This window comes from Chiloscyllium punctatum, chromosome 8 (genome assembly GCF_047496795.1).
Source record: "Chiloscyllium punctatum isolate Juve2018m chromosome 8, sChiPun1.3, whole genome shotgun sequence".
In the NCBI taxonomy this organism is placed as follows: Eukaryota; Metazoa; Chordata; class Chondrichthyes; order Orectolobiformes; family Hemiscylliidae; genus Chiloscyllium; species Chiloscyllium punctatum.
In genome coordinates this window covers 5918112-5930336 of record NC_092746.1, presented here as the reverse complement: position 1 = coordinate 5930336, position 12225 = coordinate 5918112, and the positions used below count along the sequence as shown (strand labels likewise).

At 42.6% G+C, this 12225-nt stretch overlaps 1 long non-coding RNA gene across 1 annotated transcript; it reads left to right on the top strand.

Moving 5' to 3' along the window:
* The first annotated feature begins 1473 nt into the window (after positions 1–1473).
* On the top strand, positions 1474–12017 carry LOC140480349 (uncharacterized). The gene is made up of 3 exons (XR_011961274.1): positions 1474–1747; positions 8564–8639; positions 11913–12017. It is a non-coding gene; the product is annotated as an uncharacterized lncRNA (long non-coding RNA).
* The last annotated feature ends 208 nt before the right edge of the window (positions 12018–12225 follow it).

Sequence of the window (12225 nt, the reverse complement as noted above, 5' to 3'; positions counted from 1 at the left end):
CCCATGCATGTGGTCATCTTCTCTCTCTCTCCAGATGATCAGAGCTCCACTGATCAAGTCAAGGTGAAGTCTTCGCTGAGGGAATGGCTGCCAAGTGTCCCTTCCTAAGCCTTCTTGCTGCATTCTTCCAGAATGTTCTCTGGCTCTCAACTATTTGACCTTCCAGGTCATTGTCACAGTATCCAATGGAATGTCCAGTGCCATGTCTGGAAGACTCTGAGGCTGTCTTGACATCCATTGTATGGCATGTCAAAGGCACATCCCCCTCTCTATACATGCTCATGGAAGGAATTCAGGCTACTAACAAGTCTGCTTGCCATACTCCAACACACAAACCAACCTCTTTTTCCAGGGCAAGTCTGAGCATGTCCTTGCCTGCCTTTGTCTGGTGTGGATGCTTTGTGTTTGACCTGTCCTGAAAGTCCCATCAGGCCTGGCTGCTCAAAGGATGCCCGTTCTGGTTTCAGGCCTCACCCTTTAGGCCCTGGGCTATCTGGCCACAGAGTATAAGAAGAGATAAAGAAGAAGATGGGTGACTATGAACACCCAATTATTCATATTCTTGTTAGAGGAATAAATTTAGAAGAATGGCAATTGAACATGACAGGGCCTGAAGTGAAGGATGCGAGTGACCAAGGGCCTAGTGCAGAATGTGGTGGCAGCCAGAGGTCAGACCTCGTGTGGCCCCCTGCGCTGAATGACTGAGGATAGCGTTTGGACAGACACTGATTTTTGTCTTTTAAATTTTGCTTCTTGTTTTTCTGACCTTTGGCCATACTGTACATAGCTATAATGTAACTTTTATCTCTTCATTTCTCTATTCTGTAACTAAGAGTTGTATCCATGCATCTTCGTACCTAAGATGTTGCTAAAAGTGGTGACTTATAAACTTTTCACTGTACTTATTTGAGTACATGCGACAATAAAGCTACTTCAATTCAATTCGTAGACAGTGAATGTATTTTTGTTGTTATGTTATGACCAGGGAAAAGACATAATTCAAAGCCTTAATTCTGAATGTTGGGCCTCAAGAGAAGCATACTTATGTTTAAAAATGGAAGTGCAGTTTTATGTACAACTGCAACATTCAGATTGTAAGGCCACTTCCACCACATTTGAACTCCATGACAGAACACAAATAGACTTTACCACAAAGCAAGCTCTCTTGTAAGCTGTATCTGGTGTGTCACCAAGATGGGGCAGTTATTGAATTATTTCAGGGCCTGAGTGCTGTTAAAGTGATTTTAATACTTTAAAGATTTCAATGTGCTCTGGGGTGTAGTTAGTTCACTGTCCTTTCAACTTGCAGAACTCGATTCAAATCGAATCCAGACCAGTCTTGCTTTCATACCCTTCCAACGTGAAATGAATGTCAACCAACTTTCAAGTGGGTTTAAGTCTGTAGCACAAAAGCACATTATTCAGAGCAAACTGACATTCTGTAATCTGACTCACAGAGGTCACAGCAAGGCTGTTGCAGGAACAAAATTTGAAAATGGAACAACAGCAGGGGAGTCCTTTTGCGGTTTAGCTAAGGCATGTATTTTATTAGTCTGCTGGAACTCTGATGGACAGAAACCTATCATCATGCATCAAAGTCTCCAAGTCAATCTGCACAGAATTTTATGCAGGTCAAGTCTCTTTGTGGTCCTATTAAGGACTGCACATGCTCAATGTGGGGAGAAGGCCCACTTATCTGAGTCCAGGAGTTTATATCATGGCTGCCAGATATCAGGGTTTGGAGGTGGTAAGTGTCTACAGTGATTTTTTCGGAGGTTTAAAATGTAAAAGTTTATTTATAAATGTTAAATATGAAGCGTAGTTAAAACTCCATGACATATAAAATTTATTCAACAGACAGGAGTAAACTTAAAAGTTTTTGAGCCACTAGCAGTTAGAAATCAATTCAAGCTGGTGCCTATGTGGCAAGTGTAAGCTCGAACTTTAGTAATAATGGGAAAGAAAACAAAACTTGCATAATCCCAAACCCTAACATTCAATGGAAAAGTCCTGTATGGACAAAGTTATAACACCTACAATGTGTAAATAGAACATTCCAGAGGACAATGTTAAATAGGATGTTTATTGCACTTGTGAATATGCCCATGATAACTCATGGCTGGCTTTGCAAACTATTTAAACTCTGTTGTTCAAAAACAACTCATTATTGGGATATAACAAAGGGTGTTTGTCTCTACATTGGGCTTGTAACCACTGATGCTAAAATTGATGTTTCTTCCATTTTGATGAGTAAAAAGTAAAGTTACCATGGTCCCACACTATCATTAGTGAGGGAGATGACTGGGGATGAGTTCACCTAAGGCTAGGGGTGAAGTTGAGAAGGAGAACCCTTCATAGTAATCTCAGTTGGTGTGGGAATTGAACCTACATTGTTGATATCGTTTTGCAATACAAACTAGCCAGCCAGTTAGTTAGTTAAGCTAACCTACTCTGTACAGGTGCCAGGAGTTACGATGCTGTGATGTCAAGTCATTTCAGAAATCCAATCAAATTAAGAAAGTTATACATGTAACGAACCACAGGAAGGGGGCTATATGGAGCAGATCAGGTTACAGTTCACAAAAAGACGTGTCAGCACCCACTCAGTCGTACCTATTCCGTACACAATAGAAAGCTAGAATTCTACCCATGGCATGTGGTTTGACTTTCAAAGGTTCACTCCAGGGGTGAATACTTACCCTCGTCAAATGTTGCATCTAAAGTGAAGTTCCAGTAGTTAATCTGAATCAGAGTTCAGTAAAATTGGGCCATTTAATGAAATGTTCACAGGTGTGGTGACTTCAGCAACAGTGGAGCCTAACCTCAAGCAACTTTATTATCATTTTTAAATCATTGTGTTGTTTAAAAGTGCACCCCAATGATTATTTCTTGCCCTATTAGGTTGTTTAAATAGTTAAGATATACATTTACAATATTAGTAATGCTCCATTAGTACATTAAGCTATTGCCCAAGTTTAGAGAATAAAATGAACTTCCGAATTTGCCAGCAAATCACTAACCTACATACCTAATTAATTTCTCTGGACATGCTGTCTTGTGCACTTTCTGACAGACCAGCATTTACTCAATAAGAGATGAGAGAAACACGACTTCTTTCCCTCAGAAACCTCCTGAGTTCAGTACTGTGTTTAATGAGGGGTGGGTGGGAGGTGAAACAGCAAGATCCAAGATTTGCATTTATACCAGCTGGAATTCCAAAGATCTATGTCATGTTTGGGCTGGATTGAGAAAACCAGTTCAAACTAGCAACTTAATTAATAGTACAACTGACACTAACAGGTAGCTGATTAAATTAAAACTGGAAGCAATTACAAGTTAATATTTGAGGTGAAGTTTCTACTTGTTAGCATAAAAGAAATTGAAAGTAATGGTGTCATGTCCATTGTCATACACCTGGTGAAAACCTTGCCGGGTGAAGAGTTTACTTTTTTTTCTTAATGCTGTGTGATCAGCCTCCTGGTCATATTTTTTTTCTCTGCGGTAGTGTTTATTTTGTCCCCAGCACCCATGGTGTGTGTGTGCAGGTGTGAGACACAGTGAGAGACACAAAGTGCACAAATCTTTATTCAATTTCCACCACCAAGAAGATAGGAAAACACCCGAGTTGCCAGTGACAAGCTCTGCCCTTCACATCAAAGGGAAATGCTGTGTGATCAAAACAGTGAAGGGGAGGGTAGGGACTAAATCAAAATAAAGTTGGAGGGAGAAATAATGCACTCCACTCCCTGCGGCGCCCACCTCTCCCTGAACAACTCCAGGGTGTTGGTGGACACTGCGTGCTCCTTCTCCAAGGACACCCGGGCTCTAATGTAACCCCAGAATTGGGGCAGGCAGTCGGCCCTAACGACCCCCTCCACGGCCCGCTGCCTGGACCTGTTGATGGCCAGTTTGGCCAGGCCCAGGAGCAGACCCACAAGGAGGTCTTCGGACCTGCCCTCCCTCCTCCGTACCGGGTGCCCGAAGAACAGGAGCGTGGGACTGAAGTCCAACCAAAAGCAGAGGAGAAGGTTTTTGAGAAAATCAAAAAGGGAGTGCAAACTCCCACACCCAATATATACATGGTCCACGGACTCCACAGCACCACAGAACAAGCAGTTGGGCTGGGAGTCCAAGAACCACCGCAACCTGCGGTTGCAGGGGACTGCTGCGTGCAGCACCCTCCACCCCAGATCCCCGAGAGAAAGGGGGAGGACTGCCCCGTAGAGAGACCTCCACTGGGGATCTCCACCGCCCGGTGGCAAATGGGCACGCCAAGGCGTGTCCAGACGGTGGATGAGGGAGAAGAGGTGGACGGTGAAGAGTTTATATTACCCAGGACAGTCATTTGTCCTGAACTAGGCTCAGAACTGATTTGCTACAACCTTAACCTGCTCAACTGAATAGCAAGCACACCAGGCAACACGGTGGCACAGTGGTTAGCACTGTTGCCTTACAGCGCCAGAGACCTAGGTTCAATTCCCGCCTCAGATGACTGACTGTGTGGAGTTTGCACATTCTCCCTGTGTCTGCATGGGTTCCCTCCGGGCGCTCTGGTTTCCTCCCACAGTCCAAAAATGTGCCGGTGAGGTGAATTAGCCAAGCTAAATTGCCTGTTAGGTGAAGGGGTAAAATGGGTCTGGGTGAGTTGTGTTTCAGCAGGCCGGTGTGGACTTGTTGGCCCGAAGGGCCTGTTTACTTACTGTAAGTAATCTAATCTAAAATTACTGTGCTCATTGTTCACATTTACATGTTGGGCCTTGTTGGTATCACCAGAGATGCATCTGCAATTCTTGCTCAGCATTTGAACAGAAAACAGGCATGAGTTCTAAGGCTAAATTAGTGAGAATGTTGATCAGGGCCACAAACATTAAGCAAGATGATTTTTAATGTTCTCCTTAATTTCCTGATTGGGGAAAAGTTTATTTGATGGGAACACAGGGAGGAATAGGAGAGTATCGAACTCACATTACTGGTCTTGCGGTCAAAACCTGTCAAAATGTAAACCTGTACGCACGACCTGGAAACATAGTTACTAAAACAATGAGAGTTCAAGTCTTGTTCTGTATTGATTACATTGCATAATTAGTCTGGTGAACAATTAGATAGATTCTTTAGATGACCAGGATGTCATTTAGATTTCTAATTTTGTTTGGATGTCACAGAAGACAGGCCCATCAATCTGTTACACTATCTATGGTACATTAGGTGGTCTTTCAGTTCCATCAAGGTATCATGCTGCTAAGGTATTTGGAAAGACACATTACAGAAGCAAACATCAGGAGACAGGGAAATCCAGAAGTTTACAACAAAAAGTAATTTAATATTAATTGAGAGTACGGATACATTAAATCAAACTGAGAGATTTGTAAATATAAGGGCCGGAAAAAGAAACTGGATGCTTTGTGAAAATAAAGAAACAAGATTCTAAGGCAAAGCACTCTGGCATAGCCATGACAGGAATTGTTGATACATCATGCCTTATGCAGAGCCCCTGAAAGGTTCAATCATCAGCTGCTGACATAGAAGAATGATGGTGAGTGCTGTGGTTTACCAAAAAATAAACCATTGGGTAACATTAGACTGCACAACTCACAAGAGATTTGCTTCTCAATGAGCAGCCGAGTCTGACTTAGGTGTCTGGCTTCTACCACCCGCACATAGGTGTACCTTAACATTATATGTTTATCTAAGGAAAGAAAATTCACTTGAAGCAAGGACAGTTGTTGTGGTGGATGCTCTGTGGTTGGTACACCAATCGTTTTGTGTTGACCAAGATAAGTGCTGTTTAATGTCATGTGGTACAAATGGAAAAACTGGCATTTCAAGAGCAAGTAAATCTTTTGGATTAACCCACAATTAACTCACTAATCAGACCAGAGATTCCAACTTAACTGGTTCCACGTGACTTTATCTTGATCAAATGTTTAGAACACAGGTTTAAAAAATATAACTGGGATTAGGTTTCACAGCATATTTACTTTAAACTTCTTGATTTAGCTTTTATTTTGAATGTTTTTATGTAATACACATGGCACAGCATACATACCCATTGTTTTTGTTAGTCTTCTCATTCAATCTCCTTTCTGTCATTGATCTGAGGGAAAATGTTCCATTATCCATCACATGACTGCTTTGTTGTTTTGCCTGTGTTGGGCATCTAGTAAGCATGCTCATATATCAAAGTGGGATATTAGGTGTACTTGAAAGATAGACAAGAACAGAAAGAGTGACGAGTGACAATATCAATCAGGCAAACTGCTGTAGTTCTGGAGAAAGAAGACGTCCTGCAGAGGTCAAGAAAAGACTGTATTTGATTTTGAATTAAGAAACATTAGAAGGGATATTCCACAACCTGTGGTGAAAATTTAGAGAAGCCAATTTTCAGGAAAATTATAGAGAGGAGCAAAAATCAGAGAAGTAGTTGTAATAAATGATTATAATTATCCTTAAATGACTGGGATGTTAATGCTATGCAGGACAAAGTGTGGACAATGCGTTCAAGGGAATTTCCTTGATTAGACTGTTTCAGCCCTGGATCTGACGTCAGTGTAGGAACATCCAGGGAAGAGTGATCATTATATTGTAAGGGTCAGGTTAACTGCAGAAAAGGAGAAGGGGCATCCTAGAGTAAACCTCAGTTGGAGAAGGAGAAAGTGAGGACTGCAGATGCTGGAGATCAGAGCTGAAAATGTGTTGCTGGAAAAGCGCAGCAGGTCAGGCAGCATCCAAGGAGCAGGAAAATCAATGTTTCGGGCATGAGCCCTTCTTCAGGAATGAGGAAAGTGTGCCAAGCAGGCTAAGATAAAAGGTGGGGAGGAGGGACTTGGGGGAAGGGCGTTGGAAATGCCATAGGTGGAAGGAGGTTAAGGTGAGGGTGATAAGCCGGAGTGGGGGTGGGGGCGGAGAGGTCAGGAAGAAGATTGCAGGTTAGGAAGGTGGTGCTGGGTTCGAGGGTTGGGACTGAGACAAGGTGGGGGGAGGGGAAATGTTGAAACTGGAGAAATCAGAGTTCATCCCTTGTGGTTGGAGGGTTCCTAGGCGGAAGGTGAGGCGCTCTTCCTCCAGCCATCATGTTGCTATGGTCTGGCGATGGAGGAGTCCAAGGACCTGCGTGTCCTTGGTGGAGTGGGAGGGGGAGTTGAAGTGTTGAGCCACGGGGTGGTTGGGTTGGTTGGACCTCACCAACCTCCATATACATCGTATCATCCGTTGTCATTTCCGCCACCTCCAAACGGACCCCACCACCAGGGATATATTTCCCTCCCCTCCCCTATCAGCGTTCCAAAAAGACCACTCCCTCCATGACTCCCTCGTCAGGTCCAAACACCCCACCAACCCAACCTCCACTCCCGGCACCTTCCCCTGCAACCGCAAGAAATGTAAAACTTGCGCCCACACCTCCCCCTTACTTTCCTCCAAGGCCCCAAGGGATCCTTCCATATCCACCACAAATTCACCTGCACCTCCATACACATCATTTACTGCATCCGCTGCACCTGATGTGGCCTCCTCTATATTGGGGAGACAGGCCGCCTACTTGCGGAGCGTTTCAGAGAACACCTCTGGGACACCCGCACCAACCAACCCAACCACCCCGTGGCTCAACACTTCAACTCCCTCTCCCACTCCACCAAGGACATGCAGGTCCTTGGACTCCTCCATCGCCAGACCATAGCAACACAACGGCTGGAGGAAGAGTGCCTCATCTTCCACCTAGGAACCCTCCAACCACAAGGGATGAACTCTGATTTCTCCAGTTTCAACATTTCCCCTCCCCCCACCTTGTCTCAGTCCCAACCCTCGAACCCAGCACCACCTTCCTAACCTGCAATCTTCTTCCTGACCTCTCCGCCCCCACCCCCACTCCGGCTTATCACCCTCACCTTAACCTCCTTCCACCTATCGCATTCCCAACGCCCCTCCCCCAAGTCCCTCCTCCCCACCTTTTATCTTAGCCTGCTTGGCACACTATCCTCATTCCTGAAGAAGGGCTCATGCCCGAAACGTCGATTCTCTTGCTCCTTGGATGCTGCCTGACCTGCTGCGCTTTTCCAGCAACACATTTTCAGCTCAATTGGAGAAGGACCAATTTCAGAGTGGAAGAACAGATTTGGGCCAGGTACTTTGCAATCAAAAAAAAATGGCAGGCAAAACTGTAACAGAACAAAGGAATGCTTTTAAGGAGGATGTGGTTTGGGTAAGATTGAGGTATGTTTCCACAAAGGGGAAAAATAGAGCCAACAAAGCCAGATCTCTTTGGATTAAAAAAAAGTTGAGTCAGTTGAAACAGAAAAACATTTGCAATGTCTGAAGTCAGGCGATTAAACAACTATTAAATATGAAAAGTCCAGAAAGGAAATAAATATAAAAAAGGCAAAAAGAGACTATGAGAAGAGATTTGCATCTAATGACAAGAGGGAAGACAAGGAATCACAGAACTTTTCATATTCATATAAATAAGGAAAGTTTTTAAAAGGCAGAATGGGACTGATTCAGAACAAATAAAAGGACCTTCCAGTGCAGGCAGAGACTAAATCAGTACTTTGCATTTGTCTTTCCCAAGGAAGAAGATTTTGCCAAGTCCACATGAAAGACGATGCAGTTGAGACACTGGATGAACTAAGAAAGATAAAGAGAAGGTATTATAAAGATTGGAATTTAATCTTCATGTAGATTGGGATAGTTAAAATTGGCAGAGGTAGCCATGAAGAGGAATGCATTCTGAATAGTTTCCTGGAACAATGTATTTTGGATCCTATCAGGGATCAGGCTACTTTGGATCTGGTGCTGTGTAATGAGGTAGGTTGAAAGACTGTAATAATTAATAAATTATGTCAGAGTAAAAGATCCCCCAGGGTACAGTGACTATGGTATGGTATAATTCGTGGTAGAATTTTGTATTCAGCACAGTTTATAGCAAAGATATATCCCAGTGAGACAGAGGGATTCTTTCTCTTTTGTTAATATTAATGATCTACACTTACTTTTTTTTTAGATTAGATTACATACAGTGTGGAAACAGGCCTATCGGCCCAATCAGTCCACACCAACCCTTCGAAGTGTAACCCACCCAGACTCATTTCCCTCTGACTAATACACCTAACACTATGGCCAATTCACCCTGACCTGCACATCTTTGGATTGTGGGAGGAAACCCATGCAGACACGGGGAGAATGTGCAATCTCCACACAGATGGTCACATGAGACTGAAATCGAACCTGGGACCCTGGTGCTGTGAAGCAGCAGTGCTAACCACTGAGCCACCATGCAACACCATGATTAAAGGACATATTTTCAAAATTTGTGGAGGTTGTAAAACAACGAAGTATTTTGAATGTGAGAAGGTTAGTAATTGATTTCCAGCAAACATGGGTAGATGAGCACACAAGCATGTGAACATACAAAATAGATGGAGAAGCAGACCACTTGGCCCCTCTATCATCTATACTAGACTGAATGGGGTTGAGGTTCACAAGGAGGAGGTGTCAGCAATTCTGGAAAGTGTGAAAATAGCTAAGTCCCTTTGGCCAGGTTGGATTTATCCTAGGATTCTCTGGGAAGCCATGGAGGAGATTGCTGAGCCTTTGGCTTTGATATTTATGTCATCATTGTCTACAGGAATAGTACCAGGAGACTGGCGGCTAGCAAATGTTGTTCCCTTGTTCAAGAAAGGGAGTAGAGACAACCCTAATAATTATAGACCACTGAGCCTTACTTTGGTTGTGGGTAAAGTGTTGGAAAAGGTTATAAGAGATAGGATTAATAATCATCTCAATAGGAATAAGTTGATTGAGGGTAGTCAATGTGGTTTTGTGAAGGGTAGGTTGTACCTCACAAACCTTATTGAGTTCTTTGAGCTGGTGACCAAACAGGTGGATAAGTGTAAAGCAGTTACTGTGGTGTATATGGATTTCAGTAAGGCATTTGATAAGGTTCCCCACGGTAGGCATTTGCACAAAATACGGAGGCATGGGATTGAGGGTGATTTAGTGGTTTGGATCAGAAATTGGCTAGCTGATAGAAAACAGAGTATAGTGGTTGATGGGAAATGTTCACCCTAGATGGGCTTCAGATTGGTTCCACAGGTCGGTGCAACATTGAAGGCTGAAGGGCCTCTACTGCGCTGTAAGGTTCTATGTTCTATGTTCTATCGTGTTCTACTAATCGATATGATTGTGTCTGATATGTTTGTATTTCAGATTCCCTACTCTCATAACCCTTGTTTGCCAACTGTTCATCTCTGTGTAACACATTCAATGACCTCACCTCCACCATCTTCTGTGGCAAAGAGTTCCAAAGTCATATAGCCCTCTATACAGTATATAGATCTCTAAAATAAATCTCCTTACCTCACCCCTGAAAGGGCGATCCCCAATCTTAAGACCATACCCTGTAGTTCTAGACTGACCCATAAGAGGAAATATCCTTTACACTTGTTGAGACTATTCAAGATCTTATTCAGTGCGATCAAGTTATCCCTCAGCCGTCTAACCTTCGGTGGAAACAAGCTCAACATTTTCGGATAAATAACCTGCTCATCCCAGAGCTCAGTCGAGTAAATCTTCTCTAAACTACCCGCAAATCATTTACATATTGCCTTAAAAAAGGAGGCCTAACCACACACAATATTCAAGATGTAATTCACCAATACCCTATATGATTAAGACATAAAATATTTGTGAATTGTTAAATTCCTCTTCTAATAAAAGGATAGCATCCCATTAACCTGTACCTGCATATTACCTTTCTGTGACTCATGCACCAGGGGAGCTAAATCCTCTGTACCTTGAAATTCTGCAGTTGATCTCCATTTAAGTAATACTCTACTTCCTCATCCTTCCTGATAAAACAAAGAACTTCACATCTTATATAAGAGCCAGATACTTTGGAGGTGTCTGACTTACCAATCATAATAACTAGCAATGAGTAGATTGAGCTAGAGCGGAATGATAAATGTTTAAAGCCATCTCAAATGACTGGCTAACTATAAAACTTAACTCCCACCGAACTCGGATGTGCCATAATTACCAACAGCTGATGCTGCCTCCCCCTCAAACCTCAACCCACCATTCCCATTGGATATCCCAACCCCCTCCCTGAACTCATAGTCCCCCCTCCAACTGTCCTGAATCCCTCCTCCCTTTGACCCACTATTATCCTGACCAAACCTCCACTCTGAACCCTCATGGATCTCCTTGGCTGAACACTGTGCCTCCTAACTCTCTCATTGTCATGACTCGAAGTGACACCCATCCCCCCTCTCCTGAATGCCTCAAAAAAACCCTTGAGTAGAGATTAAATGAAAACTTGTAGGTGATTCTTTTACTTTCCTATTTATATTTTGATCCTATCCATTAAGAAAATAAGCGTGATGATAAAATATTTAATTGTATTCAGTGAAAACAAGTAACAAGTTCATCTATGTCAGAATTACAATTTAATTAACATGATAAATATTTGGTCAATATTTAAATAAAGCAGAACACAGCAAGAACTTCTAACCAAAAGGATAAAAAGAATAAATGGAAATCAAATTAGCAAATGGTGAAAATACATCACAAGTTTACCAGCATCTAAACGAAAGTGAAAGAGTTTTTAGTGTAAACTCATTGTTAAAAGAATTATTAACTGTTACCTGTTGTTCCCTCCCCCTCCCTGCCTCACATTGTCTATACATATGAGGTGTCTTTATTTTTTTCTGGTTCTTCCAATCAAATGAGGGTTTATATATTATATGTTAACTTACCTTTCTCACTTTTCCGATACTGACAAGGCTTACGGCAGATTTCCAAAGACTTGTGGTTCTGAATCTTTGATCAAAGTAAGAGCAGTACGTATATAAATTCTGCTTTCTTCTCATGGATGTTGCCAGACCTGCTGAGTTTCGCCAGTAATTTTGTTTTTGTTTCAGATCCGCCAGCACCCGCAGTTCTTTGTTTTATTTTACTTGCTCATATATAAAATCTTGTTGGCTTCAGAAAAATGGAGGGAAGAAAGAATTTGCATTTACGTAAGATGTTTCATCGCCTCAGAATGTTCATGAGTGCTTTATAAACAATAAATAACTTTAATGAAGTGACTGCTGTGAAGTATCTAATTGAGTGTAAAACAGCCTACTGCAATTCTGAGGGCTGTCCTGTTGGAGGTGCTGTTGGATGAGATACTAACTTGAGACTGGATCTGTCCTTTTGGATGGATAGAGCCATTGAGCCTTAGAGTCATGT